We start from the raw sequence: 22563 nt of genomic DNA on the forward strand, positions 1-22563 counted from the left end.
TCAATGAAACTTTGGGAAAACATAGGATCAAAATGAGATTTTTACCAGAGAAGGAAATCATTAAAAAAGAACCCAATACAAATTCTGCTGCTGAAGAGCTCAGTGAGTAAAATGAAAAATGCAATGGGTGGGTGGGGGGCGGTGTGCCTGGGTGGTTCAGTCCGTTGAGCATCTGACTCTCGGCTCAGGTCATGATCCCAGGGTCGTAGGATTAAGCCCTGCAACTGGCTCTGAGCTGAGCGTGGACCTGCTTACGATTCTCTCTTTCTCCCTCTGCCCTCTCCCCCACTTGACCACGTGCTTTCTCTCTCTCTCTAAAAAGAAAAATGCAACAGAGCATCTGCAGTAAGGAGGACGGAGGCCAGAAAACATGGGCTAGAGGGTGAGGATTCTCAAACAACCCAGTTAGGGGAAGACAAAGAGGAGAGAATGAAGAGTGAAGAAAGCCTAAGCGATCAATAGGATTCCTTCAAAAGAACAAATACTGGAAAACCTGAAGTTTCAGGAGAGAGAGGAAGGAGCACAAAATTATTTAAAGAAATAATAGCTGAGGATTTCCCAAGCCTAGGGAGAGATTGGGACATCCAACGTCACAAAGCAAACAGATCACCCTATTATCTCAATGCAAAAAGACACATTACAAATGAAACTGTCAAAACTTAAGGACGAAAGGAAGAACTCTAAAAGCAGCCAGGGGAAAAAGCACAGTAACCTTCAAAGGAACCCCGTTAGGCTATCCAGGGATTAATGCAAAAAGACACATTACAAATGAAACTGTCAAAACTTAAGGACGAAAGGAAGGACTCTAAAAGCAGCCAGGGGAAAAAGCACAGTAACCTTCAAAGGAACTCCATTAGGCTATCCAGGGATTTGGGACTTACCCCTCACAGGCCAGGAAAATCTTTCAACTGAGGAATGGACAAAGAAAGTGTGGTGTACGTATATACAATGGAATATTATTCATCCACGAAAAAGAAAGCAATCCTGCCATTTGTAACAACACAGTTGGATCTAGAGGACATCATGCTAAGTGAGATCACTCAGACAGAGAAAGACAGACAAATACTGCACAATCTCACTTGTATGTGGAATCTAAAAAAGCCAAACTCAGAGAGTTAAACGGTTCTTAGCAGACGCTGGGGGTGGGGGAACTGGGGAGACGTTGTTTAGGGCACAAACTTGGAACTAGGGGATAAATAAGTCCTGGAGAACCAAAGCACAGCTTCCTGATTATCAGCCACACTGTATTATGAACTTCACAGCTGCTGAAACAGAATCACATGGGGGTTTACTGAAAGCTGAGAAAGTAACATTCTAATACTTACAAGTGGTTTATTCCTTTATGCAGCAGGAAGTTTTCTCCATGCTCTAACTCACAGGATAAACTCACTTAAAATAGAAATCATGAAAACATAAACTATAGGCCATGCTTCTCCTTATTATCATTAAGTCCAACTTGCTGGGGTTGAAGTCAGAGAGATTTTAATTCACACTTTATTATGTGATCTCACACTGACTTGAAATTGAAACTTTCTGACAGAATGTCACCTTAAAAGAATGGTTATTAATTGAAAGATCAACTTTTTTTTTTAAGGTTTATTTATTTTTTGAGAGAGAGAGAGAGAGAGAGAGAACAAGCAGGGGAGGAGCAGAGAGAGGGAGACACAGAATCCGAAGCAGGCTCCAGGCTCTGAGCTGTCAGCACAGGGCCTGAAGCAGGACTCGGACTCACGGACCGTGAGATCATGACCTGAGCCGAAGTCGGACGCTTAACCAACTGAGCCATCATGAAAGATCAACTTTTTCATATTTTTTTCAAAACTACACAATACAGACCTGGTGAGGGAAAGAGACTTAAAAGTATCAGTACATTCATGGGCAACAGTTTAAATACAGATACCATTATATATGCAACAAACACTTCTCAGTGTACAACAAGAGCAAAAAGGCACTCTTCCATTTTCCAGGAGTATCCCCATCTTATTAAGGAAAAAGGACGAGGAAAAGAAGCATGTAACAGTGCAAAGCAATATGTAATGACCAAATGAACAAAATTAAAACATTAGCAATGACTTTCCACCAAACTGAGAGCATACACACGCCATGGGTGACATCAGAATCCAAGCAAGCGTCTTTATAAACACTAGTGGAAAAATACTAATTTTCTTGTGCAGGTGTACACAGAAAATTGTCTTTTATGCTCATGACTGTAGCCACTGGTGAAGGGCCTTCCTGCTTTAGCATCTTGCCTCGGATTCTTTAGGCTTCTTAAACCTCAGCTGAAAAGTGACAATCCCATTCTTTCGGCTACATACCGAGCTGGGCAGCAGAGACTCATAAGCCTCAGAAATGTTTTCCGTGTTTTTGACTTAAGACCTGTGACAACAGTTAGACAGGCTTCTGGAAGCCCAGGAGAGCTGATTCGGATGAGTTTATATGCAATGCAAGAACACCGGCTACGCTCGGCTTTCATGGACACTGCCTGTCCCATAAAGCAAGCACCGTGTCCATATGGCTCTCTTAGCAAGTTCTACCAAACATTTAGGAATCAGATAATACGAGTTTTAAATAATAAATCTTCTGGAGAATTAAAAAAAGGGGGGGGGGGGTGGAGGGAGCACATATCCCACTTCATTTTATAAGCCAGTATAAAGTAGAACTGTAATATCCAAACCAGATAAGGACGTGGGAAGAAAGAAAATCCTAATCATTCTCACTTATAAATCAACATGCTAAAGTATTAAATATTAGCACACTGAATACACAGACACACAGTATGAATAAGATGGCATGTGATATTGGCTTAAGGTAATAAAATCTGTTGGTTTAATTCACATTTCCAAAATAAAGGCAAAAAGCATAGAACAAGGAACAAGACTATTACCATCTGTTTGGGGTAGATTACATCCCCCCAAATGTGTTAAAGTCCTAACTCCCATTACTTGCAAACAGGACCTTATGTGGAAACAGGGTCCTCGCAGATGATCAAGTTAAGATGAGGTCATTAGGGTGAGCCCTAATACAATGTGACAGACGTCATTATAAACAGGAAATCTGGACGCAAAACGGACACACATAGCGGAAAGACACGTGAAAACACAGGGAGAAGGTGGCCACGTATAAGCCCAGGAACGCCTGGAGCTACCAGAAACAGGCGAAAGGGCCTGCAGCATAGTGTGTCTCAGAGCCCTCAGACACCAGGACCTCAGACTTCTGCCTTCCAGAACTGTGAGGCAATAAATGTATGTTGTTTATTTATTTATTTTTTTTTAACGTTTACTTATTTTTGACAGAGAGAGAGAGAGAGAGAGAGAGACAAAGTGCGAGCAGGGGAGGGACAGAGAGGGAGACACAGAATCCGACGCAGGCTCCAGGCTGTGAGCTGTCGGCACGGAGCCCGATGTGGGGCTCGAGCCCACAAACTGTGAGATCGTGACCTGATGCGAAGTCGGACACTCAACCAACTGAGCCACTCAGGTGCCCCTAATGTATGTTGTTTAAGCCACCCAGTCTATGGTCCTTGGTTACGGCAGGCCCAGCAAACTAATGCACCATCTCTACTCAACACTGTGCATGGAGTCTTTGCCAGTTAAAAAGGAACAATTATAAAAAACTGAAAACAAAGACACAACACTATAAATATTTATAGATGCTATCATTGTTTACATGGAAACTCACAAATCTATTAGAATTACTAAAATTTTAGAAATGTCCTTTACATATATTATATATAACATATAATGGAATATTATTAGTCAGCTGTAAGAAATGCTATCTTGCCATTTGTGACAACATGGACGGACCTAGAGGGTATTATGCTTAGTGAAATAAGTCAGACAGAGAAAGACGAATACCATGTGATTTCACTTACATGTGGAACCAGAGAACAAAAGCAACCCTCCCCAAAACACAAAACACAGAGACAGAACCGTGAAACAAACTGGTGGTTGCTAGAGGGAAGGAGATTGGGGGGGATGGGCGAAAAAGGTGATGAGGATTAAGAGGTACAAACTTCCATTCACAAAATACATTAGTCAAGGGATGAAAAAGTACAGCATAGGGAATATAGCCAATAATATTGTAATAACGTTGCATGGTGACAGATGGTGACCACACTTGTCATGGTGAGCACTGAGTAATGTACCGAATTACAGAATTGTGAAATCATTATGTTGCACACCTAAAACTAATATAATATTGTGTGTCAATATACTTCAATTAAAAAAAAACCAAACAAAATGGTGCCATCACTTTGAAATCAGGTGAGTTTTTTATAAAGTTAAACATGCATTTATCCTGTTACTCCACAATATTACTCTGAAGGTTTCCAGTTCTCTTGAGTATCTATCAGTATCTGCAAAAAGACTTTTATGAGAATGTGCATAGTAGCTTTATTCATAATAGCACCAAACAGGAAACAACCCAGTTTCACCCATTTGTACCCATTTCTATGTGGGGTGTTCACACAACTTGGAAGTAAAAAGGAATAAACAACTGCTAGGTAACAACACAAATGAAACAAAAAAGTATACACATACTGTATGTTTTCATTTATATGAAGTTCAGAAGTAGGCAAAACTCATCTCTAGCGACAGAAATCAGAACAGTGTTTACCTTGGAGAGAAAGGGGTGACCAAATGGAAAGGGACACAAGGAAACTTTCCGGGGTGACAGAAATACTCAAGATGTTGTCTGGGGCATCGGTTACACAGGTATATACATTTGTTAAAATTCACTGAGCTGTACACTTAGGGTCTGTGTATGCAATTCCAGTAAAAATTCTCACAGGTGTGTGTGTGTGTGTGTGTGTGTGTGTGTAACTCAAAAAGCAGATTATGAAATTCATACGGCAGAGGAAGGGCAAAAAAAAGCAAGACACTTCTGGAAAAGATAAGTAAGGAGACCTGACTCAACAGACAAAATGTAATGTAAAGCTAGATAACAGGGTACTGGTATGAGGCAAACCTAAGAGAACAAGTCTGGGTGCCAGAAACTGACGTGCGCATACGGAACCATGAACTATGACAAGAGAGGCCACTGTATATCATGGGGTGTATATAGAGTCTATACGTGTTCAGTGATCAGTGCAGGATAGCTGGATATCCACAAAGAAGGGGAAAAAAAAAACCAACTAGATTCCTATTGTATACCATGTATTGAAATTATTCCAGATGGATTAAGATACTTAGGTATAGATCTTTAAAACTTTGAGAGGTAAATATGGAAAACAATATGTTTCTGATCTTGGGGTAGGGAAGAATTTCTAAAATAAGATCTAAAAAGGGGCGGCTGGGCTGCTCAGTCAGTTAAGCGACTGACTTCCACTCAGGTCATGATCTCACAGTTCGTTGATTTCAAGCCCCGCGTCAGGCTCTGTGCTGACAGCTCAGAGCCTGGAGCCTGCTTCAGATTCTGGGTCTCCCTCTCTCTCTGCCCCTCCCCTGCTCATACTCTGTCTCTCTCTCTCTCTCAAAAAAAAAAAATAATAAATAAATATTTTTTTAAAAAGATCTAAAAAAAAGCAGAAACCTCAGGAAAAAAGTTTGTTCGCATTAAAATGTAAAACCTGTGTTCTTCAAAAGACACCCCAAACAAAGTGAGGAATTAAGATGGGAAAAGACCCTGATGTCACATATCTGACAATAAAAGATCCCTGGATGATACAGGGAACTCCTACAGAAAGAAAGTACCAGCAATCTCATAGACGAGTCGGCAAGACACGTGAACAAGCGTTTCACAGAAGAGGAAACATGGTCAACAGACATGAAAGAATGCTCAACCGGATTCATCATCTGGAGCTGCAAGTTATAACTACCATGAGACTTCATTTTATACCCATGAAACTGACAGAACATTTGATATCCGATGACAGCAGCTGCTTGCAAGAACACGGAGCAATCACTCTCTACGTGGCTGGTGGAAGCTTCTAAACTGGCAAGACCATTCTGGCATTATGCAGAAGCCCTTGACATTGGGAGTAAGCCAGGGACTCTACTTTTAGGCATATGCCCTACAGAATTTATGTTTACCACACCATAAGCAAGAACGTTGGCTGCAATCTTCTTTGAGAGGGAAGCTGGGAACTACTCACATTCCCTGGACAGGGTGGAATACTCAACAGCTGGACAGCCAGAGGTGCAGCTATCCACAGACATCGATCTCAAGCTCAAGGGCAAGTCGCCGAACACTCTACACTGAATGATAGACAAGGCTCTGTATGACTCAAAAACCTGACCATCCATCTAATAAAATGTTTAGGGTCTCAGCCCTACATAGACCATAAAGCAACGTAAGGGAATGATAAACACAAATCTAGGGAGGCTGCATGGAAAATAGGATAGGCTGGGTTTCAAAGGTATTAACAATGTTCTGTTTCTTACGCTGAGGTTGCTTTTATTATTACTCCCCATATCTTAATCCAGACTGTAACTATTTCTTTAAGGTCATTAAATAGTAATTAAATTACACGTGTATACACACACACACACACACACACACACTAAAATTCTGATTGCCTCAAACCAGCTTACTGTGGAAATAGATACAGAACATCAGCTTAATAAATTCGGTAAGATTCACAGTATGCATGTTCCTTGTTTAAAATGGCACCAATGAAAACATTTATCACAGATGTAAGTGGTTTACTTACAGTTTCTCAGTTCATCTAAACCCAGTGCTTACTTTACTGTACCCATATTTACAAAGTTCAATCGAGGGCAACCTATCAGGTATTTTCCACAAATCCCCCTGGATTCTTAGAAGGCAGAGGAAAATACTAACATGTGACGGAATGCCCAAGAAGGTAAATGCCCTGGACAGGGTTGGTATTTGCACCTTCTGGGGTCCCAGCTTCCAAGAGGCCAGCCTCTTACCTTCTGGACCTCTCCCTAGCCTCAGTTTTCATACAAGTACAGCTGACGCTTGAAAAACCCAGGTGCTACCCTCCCCCCGTGCCAGCACAACCCAAAATCCATGTGGAACTTGTGACTCCCCACAAAACTGAATTGCTAGCAGCCTACTGGTGACCGGAAGGAAGGCTTACAGATAACATACTCAGTGGATGAACACATATTCTGTATGGTATATGTGTTATATACTGGATTCTTACAATCAAGTAGGCTAGAGAAAAGAAAATGTTACTAAGAAAATCATAAGGAAGACGAAATAACATTTACACTACGGCACTGTATTTGCGGGAAATCATCTGAGCGTAAATGGAACTGTGTAGTTCAAACCTGTGCTTTTCAAGGGTCAACTGTAACTCCACTCTTATTTTTCAACTGGTTGAAGACTGGTATTACTAACTGCCTCATTCCCCTTTTCTTTTTCTCTGCACTAAGTCTCACCAAGGCCAGGCCTCGTTTTAAAAAGTCAAACAGAAAGAATAAGCATGGAATAAAAGCCAGGTTTGAAGCAGATCATCTAGATGTAGAGAGTGGCTTGTAGGTCCCACATTACAAGATTAAATAAAAAAACAAAAACAAAAACAAAACACATATAGAGACCCCTGACCTGAGCCAGAAAGAAATACATTCTGCCACAAGAAGGCCATGACAAAGGGACACTTGCTAAGATGAGATCTTTTCCAGTAATTATTATTCTTGAGCCAAAAGAATGACGCTCTGTTATCTCCGGTCACAGAATGTGCACAGGAGTGCAGCCTCAAGGTGGTGACGGTGTCCTGTGTGTCTACAAAAAAAAAAAATCTCACATTGGACGGTGACGTCCACACTTGAAAACGAAGCAAACTCTTGAGTGCGGCTAAATGTGCCCCAAGGAGCCATCACTTTAGAGGGTAAAAACTCAAAAACTCACCAACGTGTTTGACAGCCTTTTAACAGGAGATGCTTTCCTATGAACAAGCTAAGGATTAATTCTTCATCTACATTTTAAAAAGGACACTCTACCTAAACTCAGATTTTCTGTTTTTCTCAATTCATACTAATTTCTTTTGAGTGTCTGATGGTCCATCGTTGAGTGAACAGAGATCCAGCGGTCATCCTTATGTTTGGGCCGAAGTCAGGGCAGGTCTGACGTCATACATGAGGAAGGGCAGGGACGTGGATCTCATGCCTAAAACATCACTATACTGTCCTTAAAACACTTCACAGAGTATACCACTGCCTAAAACATGAACTCCAAACTCAGCATAAGATAAGCAGCCCTTAAAAATCCAACTCCAGCCAACCTTTCCGCTCTTATTTATAAAGTTATAGCTATTAACCTCTTCATATTATCCACATTAGTCTCTTGTTTTATTATTATGTAGCTACATTCGGTTCTGAATTCTTGAGTCCGCTAGCTGCTGCGAGTGTCCAAGGTGCTCTACAAGCCAACCAGTTGTGAAGAGAGATCCTGAGCCCAAACTACTCTCTGGGTACCTTTCCAAGGGACTGAAACCATTAGTCAGAAAATAGTTATCATTAACTACAGTGGTTTGTTTGAATTTAACAACATAATAATCCGTAAGGTAGAAAACACTGCCTCATTCCCATTGGCCAAATCTAGTCATTTGCACACATGCAAAGAAGTAATACAGGGGTCAAGTTGGTGTCGGACCTGTGCATGGGGGGACTGCAGACTTACCCGCAGCCCTTCACTGGCTGACCACAGGAATTCAGGCATCAGGTCGAAGTGCGCCTGCTTTCCTGAATATCCCTGTGATTTGCAGTATTTCTATAAAAAACAAGAACTTATAAAAAGTTTGTATTTTGCCATTTTAATAAAAGTCTTTCCTTTTACGGGGGGGGTGGGGGAATGTTTCTTAAGAAGTTTCTCACCCATCCTAGGTAAACATACTTATTAAAACTGAAGCCATAGGCTATAGCCAATACCTATTACAGGGGAAAAATCTGCGAAAAATAAAAAAAAAAATCAGCTCTAAAAACCAAACCTACAAGGGAGTTAAGCAAAGCCATCATCCATTCTCACACTCTTGGAGAGGGGGTGGGAGGGAACACAGAGCCTTCCAGGCTTCATCAGCTGTTTTCAGCTCCATGTCAACGGGTCATGACGTTGGTCCCCTGTGATCAGGAGAGACAGCGGAAGTGCAGAGGGCAGAGCTGACAGCACAGCATCGTGGAGGGGAGGAAGGGTCCAGAAGGGAGTGCTCTGCAACACAGCAAAACACTCTGCCTGATTCCTGTGATGTTTCAGGCTGGTCCTGAGGGATATTTCAGGTGGGAAAAGTTAGAAGCCAGTGCAGAGGCCCATTTTCTTGGTCCCAGCCATGGAGGCTGACCTGATGCCTGGACTGGGCCAGCCAGAAACATTAAGAGATGGACTCGGGTGGGTGGAGGGCATGTGCCGGTGCCAGCCCCACTCGGGTCAGCTTGCTACCTAAAGCAGAAAGTGTGGGCAGTGGCTTGGGACCTGCTGTTCAGTGTCCAGCCTCTGTCTCTGTACCGGGTGGCACTGAACACCAACCCTGACCCGCCCATCCTCCTCCCTCCCACCCCACACTGATCGTGGCCATCAGGCAGAGCAGGTAGGTGGGACTGGACACTCATTTCTCCTCTGGCCTGGAAACGTCTATTTCCTATGTTATGTTCCTCAACGAATGAACAGCCAAGTCACAGACTGAAAAAGTCTCTCTTAGGTGGGAAAAGGCAAATCTTGCTAGCCAAAGTTCTTCCACTGCAAGCTACCTTCAGATGCTTTCTTAGTGCTGAACTGGCAAAATAAAATGTTAATTGAAATCCCCCACTAAAAATAAAGTGCTAAACACCCCCAATTCCTATGGGCGCTGACAATCGCCTTTAGTCCGCAGATGTAAGACGTTCAATTAAAACACACCGGTGTCTCCAAACTTTAGTTCACACCTGAAAGATGAATGTTGGTAGCCCTGTGGGCCAATCAGCATTCTTCTGGGGATATAAATTGACTCTAACTACAATTGAGATCAAGAAAAATATATGACTTATCTTACTGACCACTCTAGAGTCAGATGAGCTTTGATAGGGCTCAAAAGCTCCTTGACAATGACTTTATTTACTTATTTTTTACTTTTTTAATATAATTTATTGTCAAGTTAGCTAACAGACAGTGTATACAGTGGGCTCTCGGCTTCAGGAATAGATTCCCATGATTCATTGCTTACGTACAACAATTTTTTAATGAAAAGAAATCTTGACATTTTTGTTTTTTAAACTGCAAATTGGCTCCTCTGACAATCTCCCCCAAATCCTCAAGGAATATAACAGGGTAATCAGGGGACTGTACATGTAGAAGCAAGAGAGGCACGATGGGGACAAAGAAGACATTTCTGTCCTGGCTCACGAGGGACACGGGCAAGGGGAATCGTGTACTGGAGCCTGGGCAGAGTGCGAGGGATCCAGTAAAGTTTCAGCATAGTTTCTCCTGCTGTTTGCTGAGGTGGAAACATGGAGTGCATCCCAACATTAAGTCAAAATGTAATTGAGGCACGTCACCACTGTGGTATTCTACACAAACATCTATCACTGCAACCTAAGTGTGAGACAACACCAACAAGCCCACAGAGGGACACTCTACAAAATCCCTGACACTTTGAGAGTGTTAAGGTCATAAAAAATGAAGACTGAGACCAAGGAGACATGACAACTAAATGCAATGTGGGGAAATGGGATCAGAAGCAGGACCATGGAACAGAAAACAGATGTCAGGGGAAAAACTGAACATAAGTAGAGCATGTAGTTTGGTTAATAGCACTGATGTTAACATACCAGTTTTGATCACTGTACCATGGTCACACAAGGTGTTAACAAAAGTGGACGTTGGGGAAGGGTGCATGTGAGATCTGTACTATTTTCTCACTCTTCAGTAAGCCCAGAGTCACCTTCAAAACAGGAAGTTGAAAAGACAAATGTAATCCCAGTTTATTGGTTTATTATCTTGCCTTAATCTAACAGAGAATGAGAGACCTCCAATAATGTCCTTTTTCTAGCAGGAAAGGAGACGCTCCGAATGCTCTTGAGTGTCTGTAACCAAACAGAACCAAAAGGAGCACACAATGGGCAGCACTCCAGCAGAATACCCCGCGTGCCTCAGGTTACTGGGGCGATTTTACCAGCTGTTTTATGCAGTTACTTTTGGAAACGATTTTTCTCAAGTTTGGTGTCCTAGCTTAAAATGACAGGTATGGAATAATACCTACAGATTAAGTTTTGTTTTGTTTTGGTTTTGTCCTGAGAATACATTTCAAAAAGGAGAGTTTTGGACTTTTGCTCATTTGAAGTACTTCTTCCCATAGACAAGTTCAGAACTGGGGTAAATGTGAGCTGATTCCCACTGGGTCCAAAATCTGATATCCTATGAGCTTCAGGAGAAGCAGGCAGGCGAAGGACTCTGATAGAGAACAGTAGGGCTTTGGGTCAGCAGAGCTGGAAAAGAGCAGAAATGTAACCTTCCAATGCACTCTGTAAGAACTGAGACTCCAGGGCTAACCCAGCAAACAGTGGTAAGGCAAGCCTGATCCAAGGCAGGCATTCTCAGTGTCAATCTGGGGATCCTGAGCCCTCATGGCTTGGGTACCTGTTGACGATCTTAAAACTTCTGGGCCCAATGCGCCCTTGTAAAAATAGGAATTTGGACTGGACTACATACTTACGCTGTACTATTCTCAAGCTCCTCTGGAGGAAGGGTATTAATAACAGTACTGTAGGTGAATACTGTAGGGGAGAGAAGACTTCCAGAATGCGCACTGGGTGCCAGACTGTGTATCAAGTGCTATCTCCATACTCACAAGGAGCCTACAGGCAAGTACTATCGTTATTCCATTCTGCAGGAGAGCAAACAGGCTTAGAAAGGTTAAACGACCATGGAGAGCTGATTCCAACCCAGGCAGCTTGACTCAAGAGCCCACACCCAGAAGCACCGCGCACACAGCCTGCCCAGGGGTAATGACTGCTCCATGTCTGGACTGAGGACGGGCACCTGCTCTACGGCACCCTAAACAACTTTTGTCACAAATAACTGACTCCTACCAAATGGGGTTCAGTCTCAGCACTGCCCTGCTACATTTCAGACACAGATATGATATCTTTACACTTTTCTCCACTAACCTAGTAATCTTAGGAAAACAGGGTATGTGTTCGTGTGACGTAAATTGTTCTTCTGCAACGGCACCCCATGCTGGCCCCTGAATTCTTCACCAAGTTCTCATGGCCATCTGCTGAATGACTCAAACGTGAAATCTGCCAGGAATCAACAGCAAATTTACTGACTTGTGCCACAATGTTTCCTGCTATCAGTCAGGACACTACCTGACAACCATTTCATGTTATCTTTGCACTCGTGTGACAGAGATAGCGTAAGACTAGTTATAGCACAGTAAACCTGCTCCAGTGATCCAAAAGTGTACCTGACAAAAGGAGAAACAAACAAAAAAACAAAAAACACAGCTAAGGTCTAACATCTAACTTGTCACCTTGATATTATCCTGGCACATACCTATGTAACTATTCATAGTTGGTATCCTTTTCCTTGGCAATACTAATCAAAATTATTTAGATACATGTAAACATAACATACAAAAGTATATACATACATAACTACTTATATATACCACATACACCCACACGCCCTATATGCACATATATGGTATATAGACGTCATACGTATATATATACTACAAACATATAGGTATCTATGTATGCAGTTACACACACACACCATTGTGCATACACGTGGTGTGTGTATATATATGTATATACGTATACGTCCTACCATCAACAGTTATAACTGAAGGGATTTGGGAGGGGAAGGTGGGGGGAAGAGGACCAGAGTGGGAGTATGGGTCTCAAGGGCATCTCCTTTAGAGCACTTCCTCAATACCTTTAAACAGCCATAAAGAATTACCAAGCGCCTGCTGGAAGCTAGGCAGTTGGTCTCTTTCACATACCTTATTTTCCTGAGTCTTCAATTTACTCAACAGTGGTGGACTATCGAGACTAGATCTTGCTCTCAATTCTGCAAGATTTCACAAAATGCTCAATGAGTGTGCCTGTTCTTTTGCACGAAGCACCCAAGCTCGTCTGGGGCAGCCCCAAATTAACTTGTTACTTCTACATTCATTTAGTAGCCACGCATTTTTTAATAAAGAAAAATGGGTCAGGTTTGCCACAGAGGAGATGAGTTGTAAAGTCCCGGCCAAATTATTCCAGCAGTATCCAAACACCTGGCCACCACCAATGATTACTTTAATGTATTTCTAATGAGGACTGGATTCAGACCAAGTTGAAGATGCTTAAGCCAATAAGGAAAATTCGCTCAAGTTTTCTTAAAGGATCACAAATGTTTAATATCAGCGTGAAGAAGCCATAGTAACTCCTTTTTTTTTTTCTTTCTCCCTGACTACAAATGCTAGCCGCAAATCAGGCCTAGACAATGTAGCATTTTTAGAATAGTGAGCTCTATGCTTTTAAAACTTGTCAACTAGAGGAAGATGCCCTGTTACAAGCTGCTGTGGCTGGAGGGTCAGGTGAGGCTGAAGCAGCCCAGGAGCTCGTGGTGGTTGGACAAGATCCCCGCCGACTGTCAGACCACAGGGCTGCCGTTCATGGTCATGAGTAGAGGAGGAAAGGCAGAGGACTCGAAGGCGAGGGGCACACCTCTCATCCGATTTCTTTGTAAAACATATCCTGTGATGTGTACAGCAAAACTGGGAATTCAGAACCCACAAGGAGCCTAACCCGGAGTACAATACTCATTGGGTTGACAATTTCTCAGAGCATAAAACCACTGCTTTCCAGAGCTGAGAGACCTACAGCTCCAGATCCTTATTTATATTTCTTAATAATTTATCGAGCACCTACTAAGTGCCAGGCCCTGTGCCAAACGCACATTTTCTTGTCAGAACGCATGCAAGCTTTCCAATATTACCACTATTTTGATTGACGAAATCAAGACACAGAACAACCAGTAAATTGTCCAAGGCTCACAGTTAGGAAGCGGCAGGCGCAGGGCAGCGGCAGCTCCCAGAGGCAGCTCCATACTCATTACCATCATGGAGCAGCTCTGTCCCCATTTCAGAGAGGAACTAAAGCCGGGGAAGGCTAGTTGTAGACAAGTTCCAGGGGATTCTGGTCAGTACTCTTCCTGGTGCCACACATCAAAGAGGCCACTTCAATGATTGCTGAATCTGCCCGGCTAGCAGAAATGGAAGGAAAAAAGCAAAGGAAGCAGCCAGCCAGAAGTTCCTTCCTATCTGACCCCAGCTCTGGGAGCTTCCAGCTGAGCAGCAGAGAGAAGCAAGTCCACCAGGAGGGAGCAGAGGGCACTGGCAGGCCCCTCCACGACCTCCATTCTGGTTCTGACTCGGGGTTGGCCAGCTCACACTGCCCTAGGACCCTCCTCACCCACTTCTGTCAGTGTCTTAACGTGTCACTAGAATCACAATGGCAGCTGCCTGCCCTCACTCTGGATGGACAGGTGCCTACCCACAAGCACTTCATCCAGGATTAAATCCTGATGGGACACGTTTTGACCCCAGCGCCCAACACAGTCCATTAGCAATAAAAAGCACTGTAGGAACCCCCATTTCCAGCAGCCAGATAGAATCCCCAGGGCGACTAGCCTGGGGGGCTTTCTCAGGGTCACCCAACAGGCCCTGGACAGAAGGAATGACAGGTGCACACAACTGAAGACCACAGCTTCTGTGTTGAAAGTCGTCCCCATATAACGCACAGGAGGCTGGCGGAGAACCCAACTTCAACCTGCACCTCCAGACAGCAATGGAAAGGAAAACTCCCACAGGGATGGCAGCTTCCAGCACCTGTGGTCTCTTCCCTCCTCCCCGACACACCCCTGCCCAGTCTCCCACTGCGGGGCAAAAATTCAGGCCCGAACGTGACCCGGAATTTGAACTCTCAAATCCCAAGAGCTCCAGGAAACATCTATTAAAGCGACAAAACCATTCCTTACACCGGGTGGCGGGGCTTGGGGCGCAGGGGTGGAGTCCTGGGCTCCTCCCCTCGGAAAACCGAAAGCCTACCCCAAACCCGGGACTGGGTCTTTTTCGATCTGTCCCTACCCCAAACACACCCGTTGACCCCACGCTTGGGCACACCTGCCCCAGCCCACACGCACGTGCACACCTGCTCACCCCAACAAGCCCCCGGCCCCCCAAGCCTGCACACCTGCTCCCCGCACACGCGTGCACACACACACACACACACACACACACACACACACACACACAAACACCCCTCTGCCGGCTCGCGCCCCCCCCCCCGCAAGGCCCCTGCCCTCCAGCCCACCCCGCTCCGCGCGCGCCCCGCCGCACCCTGCGCCCGGCCCTGCCGTCTCCCTCCGCACTCACCGGCGCAGCGCCCGTCGGCCTCCGCCGTCCCGCGCAGACCCTGGGGCCTGGGGCCCCGTGCCGCCCGCTCCCGGCCCGCCGCTCCTGGGCTGGCCCGGCCCCGCCGCCGCCGCCGCTTCCCGTCACGTGGGGCGGCCGCCCGGCGCCGGCAGAGGGCGGGAGCGCGGCCGTCCCCGCGCCGTCCAGCCCGGTCTGCGGCCCCCGCCGCCCATCCGCCCCCGGGCCTGGAGCGGCCCGGCTCGGCGCGCGATGCCCACGTGGGACCGCCCCCCTGGGCCTCAGTTTCTTCCAACCTGCCGGGATCACAACGGCTCCTGCCTCGGGGCGGTGGGCAGGGTCAGAGGAGTTAATTCGTGTAAAGCGCTTAGAACACTGCCTGGCACAGAGCGGGTGCTCCACAAATGCTGGCCCAGGACTGTTGTTAATGTATTTTCTCCTCCCCCACCGGCACGCAGAGCTTCAGGAAAACCCAGGCCTTGCCTGATTTGCTCACCGCTCAATGTCGGACACCGACACGGCGCTGGGCGGACTGTAGGCTCTCGGGAAATCCTGCTGAATGAATGAATGAAGCAATCAATCAAGGAGTCCTAGGAAAGGCCTGACCACGCTATCATCTGACAAAGTTGGGCTTGAGTTGACTGGCTGGTGGTGTTCTCTGTGGGGCTGAAATGTCCCGTTGGGCCTGCGCTGCCCACCCTGAGCCCACAGCTAATACAGGGCCCCTTGGGCCGAAAAGGAATCCCTAGAGAGAGCAGTATATTTGCATGAGGTATTTATTTTAAAAGGGAGTCCTGGGTCTATTTTACCCAATCTTTTTAGCAAAGTCCATCAGCTCTTCCAGCCACAATGAAGTATCCTGGGGTACCATGAATCCATGAACCTCTCTTTTCAACATATACAATCCAATTTTAAGATGAATAAGGAAGCTCCCTCCAGATTTGTCAGCGTTCAATTATTAGCATATAAAAGGCACATTTTCTCAGTGATTTTCCCTGACTTTAGAACCCACCAGTGACCTGTGGCCTCAGCTTTCTTCTGGCCTCCCAGGGATTGTAAAACAAAGATGTTATCCTGAACCGGGAGGCAAATACTGGATTCTTCTTTTTCGAAGGGGAACAAATGACCTCGCAATAAAGTTAAATGAAGGAAATAAGGAACCATCAAGAAGCAATGTTCTGCGACCTGTCCTTCACCTTTCCCTGTGAGTTCATGGCCACACACATGCCCCAACCCCAAACAGTGCTTGTTTTGCTCAGTGGTACCCATGTCCAGATGGGGAACGGGTTCCCCAGAAGTGTAGAGCTGTGGCCAGCAAGTGCACTTCAAGGGCAAGCGGTAGTAGTGAAGGGACGGATTCAAGTCTAAGGAGGCCAGCAGCCAGGGGAACCCAGGAGCAGGAAGGCATCAGAGCAAATGCAGCCCAGTCTCATTTTGCCCAGGCCCACGAAGAAAATGTGAGTGGTCGTCAGCTCATCACTGACCCAGCTGGGCCTAGAATTTGTGCTTCTCCATTTTAATCTACCATAGTACAGAGAGCTGCACAAAACTAGCTGCAGAGGTGATATATCCTGACTGCCAGATACTGGCCTAACAACAATGATCTCATTTAAGCCTTGCCATATCCTTATAAAGTGGGCACTGTTAATTTCTCCATTTTATAGATGAGTTGCCTGAGGCGAAGAAAACGGAATGATTTGTCCCAAATTCCATGGTAGTAAGAGTAGAGAGGGCCTAAGAACCCAAAATTCAACAACGTAGTGAACGTTCGTACATATAAAATTAAATTCTATCGATTGAGCAGTTTATGGAACCCCTATGTTCTGCCTCGATGTAGAAGTGAAAACGTGTATTAACAAAAAAGAGGGGAAAAGGGCAATTCCGAAATGATTATTTCCTTTATGAAAGGTTTACCATAGGATTCTTAAAATGGCAAGCTCCACATGCGCACATTATTCCATCTAATAACATTTGCTCTGGAACTTTCTGAAAAGTCCGTTTCACATATGACAGATACCTGGATATAAATAGCTGTTTCATAAGTGTGCAAGTATCTGCATCAGACTAATTCTAAATTCCTCATGTTGTTTTTGATTGGTTACACTGAAGAAGAAATATCAAAGTCGTAAGTTTTGCAAAGGAATTATTAACCTCATTTATTAATATTTAGTAAATATCCCTAGGGCCCATACCAAACACGTTAGGCGTATTTCATAGAATATACAAAAGATGAATTCTAGCAGATTAATGACGATTAAGAGTTGAATAGATACAACTGACTCCTTTCATAGTTCCCAGCTACTCCCCAAATTTAATATCCCCTATTACACCTCCTCACACTTCCTCTCGGTTCCTTACTTCCTCATTGGCTATAAGCTCCTGAGGGCAACTAATGTGGCTACCATGTTCTTGCTCTGTCTGTCTGCATGTGGCAAGCACTCAACCAATTTTGAAAATTCCTGATGCTCGGGGCTGGGTTCAAGACCCGCCTCAGGCTCTGTGCTGACCGCTCAGAGCCTGGAGCCTGCTTCGGATTCTGTGTCTCCCTCCGTCTCTGCCCCTCCCCCGCTCATGCTCTGTCTCTGTCTCTCTCTCTCTCTTAAAAATAAACATTAAAAAAAGTTTTTTTTAATTCCTGATGCTCAATATTAATAAATTACGTTATTTTTAAAAGAGGCTCTTACTGCAAAGATTCTGTCACTCTCATTTATAAGCAGACTTGCTGCGTACACCTCTCGAATGTTTGGGTATCATTTTAGAAGATGAAGTTAAGCAAGAAAGGTTACAATAATGATTTTTTTCTTTTTTTAGCAGACAGAGCTCACTACACTATGTATCAGCTCATTCAAGGATACATGCACATACATTCATATACCTATAATCTAGATTCAGTACAACAAACTTTTTGAATTATTATTCAAGTCAGCTATTTCTTGAGCAACTCCTATGTGCCAGGTACTATGGTAGAAGCTGCAGGGGATCCTGGAATGAAGAAGGCACAGCCCCGACCCTCAAGCAGCTTAATTTAGTGCGATGGTTTATAAAGTATGGTTGATACTCAACGGTACCCACATCATCTCCAAACCTGCAAATGCAAATTCTTGGGTCCCTACTCCAAAATTCCTAAATCAGAAACTGCAGGACAGGGCCCAGCAAACTGTTTTTCATAAGCTCTCCAGGTCACTCTAATACTCTCTCAATTTTGAGAAACCCTGAGTTAGTAGAACATGTGGAAGAAATACCCACCTAAACAGCCCCTAACGCAAAAAATAATGTGTTCTAGAAGTTGGGTGACAGGAGAGAACCCAAAAATGAAACACTGTTTCAAGGAGCTCATGAAGGGGTGACCTATGAGATGAGTAGTTTAAGTATGCAAACGCATCTTAATTATGATCTGATCGTAAAAGGAATAAGAAGTGACAATAAAACTAGAGTCATTATTCTTGTGGTACTGAAGGTAGTTATTTGAAATTCAAAGCAAAACTGGGGTTTTAAATACCTACAAAAACACAGGTCAAAATGTGAAGTATTCTTTAAATTGTTACATTCACTTTGAAGCTCCTTAATCTTATTTGTGCTCAAATATATTTTTGACAACTAAAATATTTGGAACATAAGTATCTTATTTCTTTTTTAATGTTTTATTTATTTTTGAGACAGTGCAAGCGTGGGAGGGACAGAGAGAGAGGGACAAAGGATCTGAAGCAGGCTCTGTGCTGACAGCAGGGAGTCCGATGTGGAGCTTGAACTCACAAACCGGGAGATCATGACCTGGGCTGAAGTTGGACGCTCAACCAACTGAGCCACCCAGGTGCCCCTGGAACATAAGTATCTTAAATATTACACTACCAACAAGAAGAATCAACACCCAAAGTTTTCAGTCCATATTTTGTTCATGACCCATTCATTCAACATTTACTGAGTACCTACTAAGTGCAGGCATCGTGTGTGCTAATGACCAGGTAAGAGATTCAAAGGAAATGTATGGACCTTGTCCCAGAAGAACTCATAACCCAGTGAGGTGATGATGCCAGGCAGGGAAGTGTTTGTTGATTTCCCTCAGTTTGTTCTTGTCAACTATAGGCACCAAGTAAAAATGTTAAAGAATAAAACCCCATGATCTTTGAGTAAAGGGAAAATTCTTATATTACTGAACTTAAAAACTAGTGGTTACTAGTTCACTCACAGGTAACAGCATAGCAGGAATGAACTTCAGTCTACAAACTCAACTAGGTAACAAATAGAAGTTTTTCTGTAACTGAGCTTTCTTTCTTTTTCAAGCCCTCACTCAGCTGCAGTGACAGTAATCTTATCAACTGAGGCCCTCTCCCTTTCCCAGGGCTGTGTTAATCAGGTTGGGGAATTTCTGAAGTGCCAACAGGGGAAGCAAGAGATGTCAGGTCCTAGCATCACGGGGACTTGGAGATGTTCTTTGTCCACTGGGATATTTGGTTTTCAGTTTTATGGCTTCCATATTGACAGGCCTGGCTTGAGGGTCAGGGTATGTCTGGGTTTTCTTGTTCTGGGATGAGGCAGAAATCTCTGTGAGGTGGCTCTTCAGCCTGGACATATTGGAAACATCACATCAGAACTTGTCAGAAATGCTAATTCTCCCCTACCCCGACTTCCTACGTCAGAGACTCAGATTAAAGCACAGTCACCTGACCACAAATTCTCCGAGGCTCCACTCTCCCAGGCTCTGCCCAGGATGGAGTGTGGCAAGCTTTACCAAATAGTCTCTCCTTCCTTTGGGGAGTGTTAGAATCTCATTCTACTTCCTCCACTCTGAATCTCGATGGTTTTATTTCTGCCCCAGGGGACACCCCCTCTAGAGATTTTTGATTCCGAGGCAACTGGAATTATCTTAACGGATTATTTTTAAAGCAGAGAAGTACTTCTGGGAAATTAGGAAAAACAGAGAGGGAGAGAAAAGAACAGATCTTACCTCCTGCAAAACATTTTTGCTGATTAAAAGCTTGAGGCTTTGGGTTAGGTGATTGGTTCAGCAAACCACAGGGAGAAAGAGCCCAGCAAGAACCTATAATCACATTTTCAGACTCTTAAACTCAATTTTTTCCCCACCTACACCACCATCATGCCACATGCCTCCTTCGCTGACAGTCAATAGGCTACAACAAATCTCCAGGTAGTGGCTACAGAGGAGGCACTTTACAGACTCTAGCTCTAATCTCAGCACAATGTGGGGTGGCCTTACAATTTCCATTTTACAGGTGAGGACACTGCAGCGGAAAGACATGGAATATCTGTCCTAGGTGAGTGCTGAAGCCAGGCTAGAACCCAAGTCTGAGCCACTCCAAAGCCTTCCCTTGGTCCAATTTGCTAGACTGCCTCATAATTACGGTCAAATACTTTCTAAAAACCAGCTACCAGTTAATGAGTACCCTGCTCTGTGCCAAGTGTGTTATATAATCTGTACTCCTTTGATAATTCTTCACAGATGTTAGCACAGCGTTTGTTTCGGATAAGACTGAGTCTGAGAGACTTGAGTAACTCACCCAACGTCTCGTTTTGCAGCAGAACAAAATCTGAACTAAGTTCTAGTTTTCAAGGCCAGGTTCCTTCCAAGACAACTGCTTTTGCCATTAAAACAATGTGCTTTCCGGTGAAGGAAATGGGGATACCAGTCACACTAATTTCACTATTGTTAGGGAAACGTAGGGGTGCCTGGGTGGCTTAGTCGGTTGAGCCTCCGACTTTGGCTTAGGTCATGATCTCACAGTTCGTGGGTTCGAGCCCCGTGTCGGGCTCTGTGCTGACAGCCCAGAGCCTGGAGCCTGCTTTGGATTCTGTGTCTCCCTCTCTCTCAGCCCGTCCCCTGCTCACACGCTCTCTCTGTCTCTAAAATAGTTTTTACAAAATATTTTTTAAAAAAAGAAATGTATTCAGATTTTGGTTATAAAATACCATGATCCTAATACCATGAAGTTAATGCACTTAACTCCAAATTAGAACATCCAAATGCCTGCCTCAACTCGGGTCTAAACTCTGTTCTATTTTGAGCAAGTCATCTTAAATGTCTTTCATTTAGATCAGCTTCCTCATCACTAATATGAAAGGACTGGGCTAACGTTTAAGTTTCTGCCCAGCTCTGAAATTCAATTTCTAGACGGAAGTATCATATACATAAATGATTAAGAAAAATTGCAAAACAGCTCTCAGCTTTACCTTATCTTTTTAAGCTGGCACCTCATTTATTTCCTAACTTTTTCAAGGTTTATCTTTTAACATCCTCAGATTTGGTCACATTTTATACTGCAATAATTTCCAATAAAATGATACATCATAGAGTATTTAGAATAAGCATTTACAACATGCCTGCAAGTTTAAGTGTTAGATGTGCCTAATGTTTTGGAACATGTATCTCTTCCACAAAAGATGAAAGAAGTAGAAAAGATTTCTTGAATTATCAAGGTTTAGATCATATTTGAACCTGCAACAATCTATTTAAACTAAAACTGTTCCTTCATTGTAGTTATAAGTACAGAGAAAATGTACTTGTCATTTGTGCAGAGCAAATGTATAATAATATACATAAGTGTAGAGAAATTAGTGCAGAGAAAATGTACTTGTCAGTGTTGCTACTTCCTCAATCTCTGATCTTGAGCAAATTACCCTGTTTCCTCACCTGGAAAATAAGCATTCTAGTAATATACACCTCATCGTGTTGTTCTGAGGAGCAAGATTATCCATATAAAATCCAGTACCTGGCACATCGTAAATGTCTAACAAATGTTTAGCTGTTGTCTGTCACCTGCGGTTTCGTTATTTTCATATGCGAGGTCAGCTCGGAGTATTATTATTTCGGGGAATACTTGAGCGCCTACTATGTGGGAGGCCATGGGGTTACAAGGAATTAAAGTCTCTGGCCTTACATCATATTGGAAGAGGATTAGGGGACAAAGAGGTCAAAAAGAAAAACTAAGACAATTTCAGAGGCGACCAGAGCTATACTTTGGGTAACGGACGTCAGGCTGCCTCGCCTCTTTCCCGCGAGACTGCCCTCGGAATCCCTTTGGCCTCTGCCATTGGACGTCACAAGAAGCGCGACCAATCGTGACCCTCTCTGGGAACTTGGTTTTCCCCTCTCTTCTTGCAAGGCGTCAAACGCCAGTCGTCTCCTCTGCGGACGTCCCTTTCGCTCCTACCGCCCCCAGGAGTATCCCCTCCGCAAGATCTCCCCCAGCACCCCGGCCGGCCGCGAAAAGCGGAGCGGACGCCTGGCGCACTAAGAGTGACGTCAAACGAGG

At 44.1% G+C, this 22563-nt stretch overlaps 1 protein-coding gene and 1 long non-coding RNA gene across 5 annotated transcripts in view; both read right to left on the reverse strand.

The window, feature by feature from the left end:
* TGFBRAP1 (transforming growth factor beta receptor associated protein 1) overlaps positions 1-15681 on the reverse strand; it is a 62614-nt gene extending 46933 nt beyond the window's left edge. The window contains exon 1 of one of the 2 annotated variants that reach the window (XM_058684581.1): positions 15592-15681. The gene's annotated coding sequence lies outside the window, so the exon portion shown is untranslated. Of the gene's footprint in view, positions 1-15298; positions 15425-15591 lie in introns of those variants that run through there. The other variant, XM_058684580.1, reaches the window with a different exon arrangement.
* A 1493-nt stretch (positions 15682-17174) lies between these two features.
* Positions 17175-22530, reverse strand: LOC131485280 (uncharacterized). Of its 3 annotated transcripts, none has more exons than XR_009248746.1 (3): positions 21942-22530; positions 20241-20333; positions 17175-19857 (listed from the first exon to the last, which is right to left on the reverse strand). It is a non-coding gene; the product is annotated as an uncharacterized LOC131485280 (long non-coding RNA). The 3 variants fall into 3 exon arrangements; XR_009248745.1 differs by having other exon boundaries at positions 22189-22529; XR_009248744.1 differs by having other exon boundaries at positions 22021-22529.
* Between the last annotated feature and the right edge of the window lie 33 nt (positions 22531-22563).

Source organism: Neofelis nebulosa, chromosome 9, assembly GCF_028018385.1.
Source record: "Neofelis nebulosa isolate mNeoNeb1 chromosome 9, mNeoNeb1.pri, whole genome shotgun sequence".
Classification (NCBI taxonomy): Eukaryota; Metazoa; Chordata; class Mammalia; order Carnivora; family Felidae; genus Neofelis; species Neofelis nebulosa.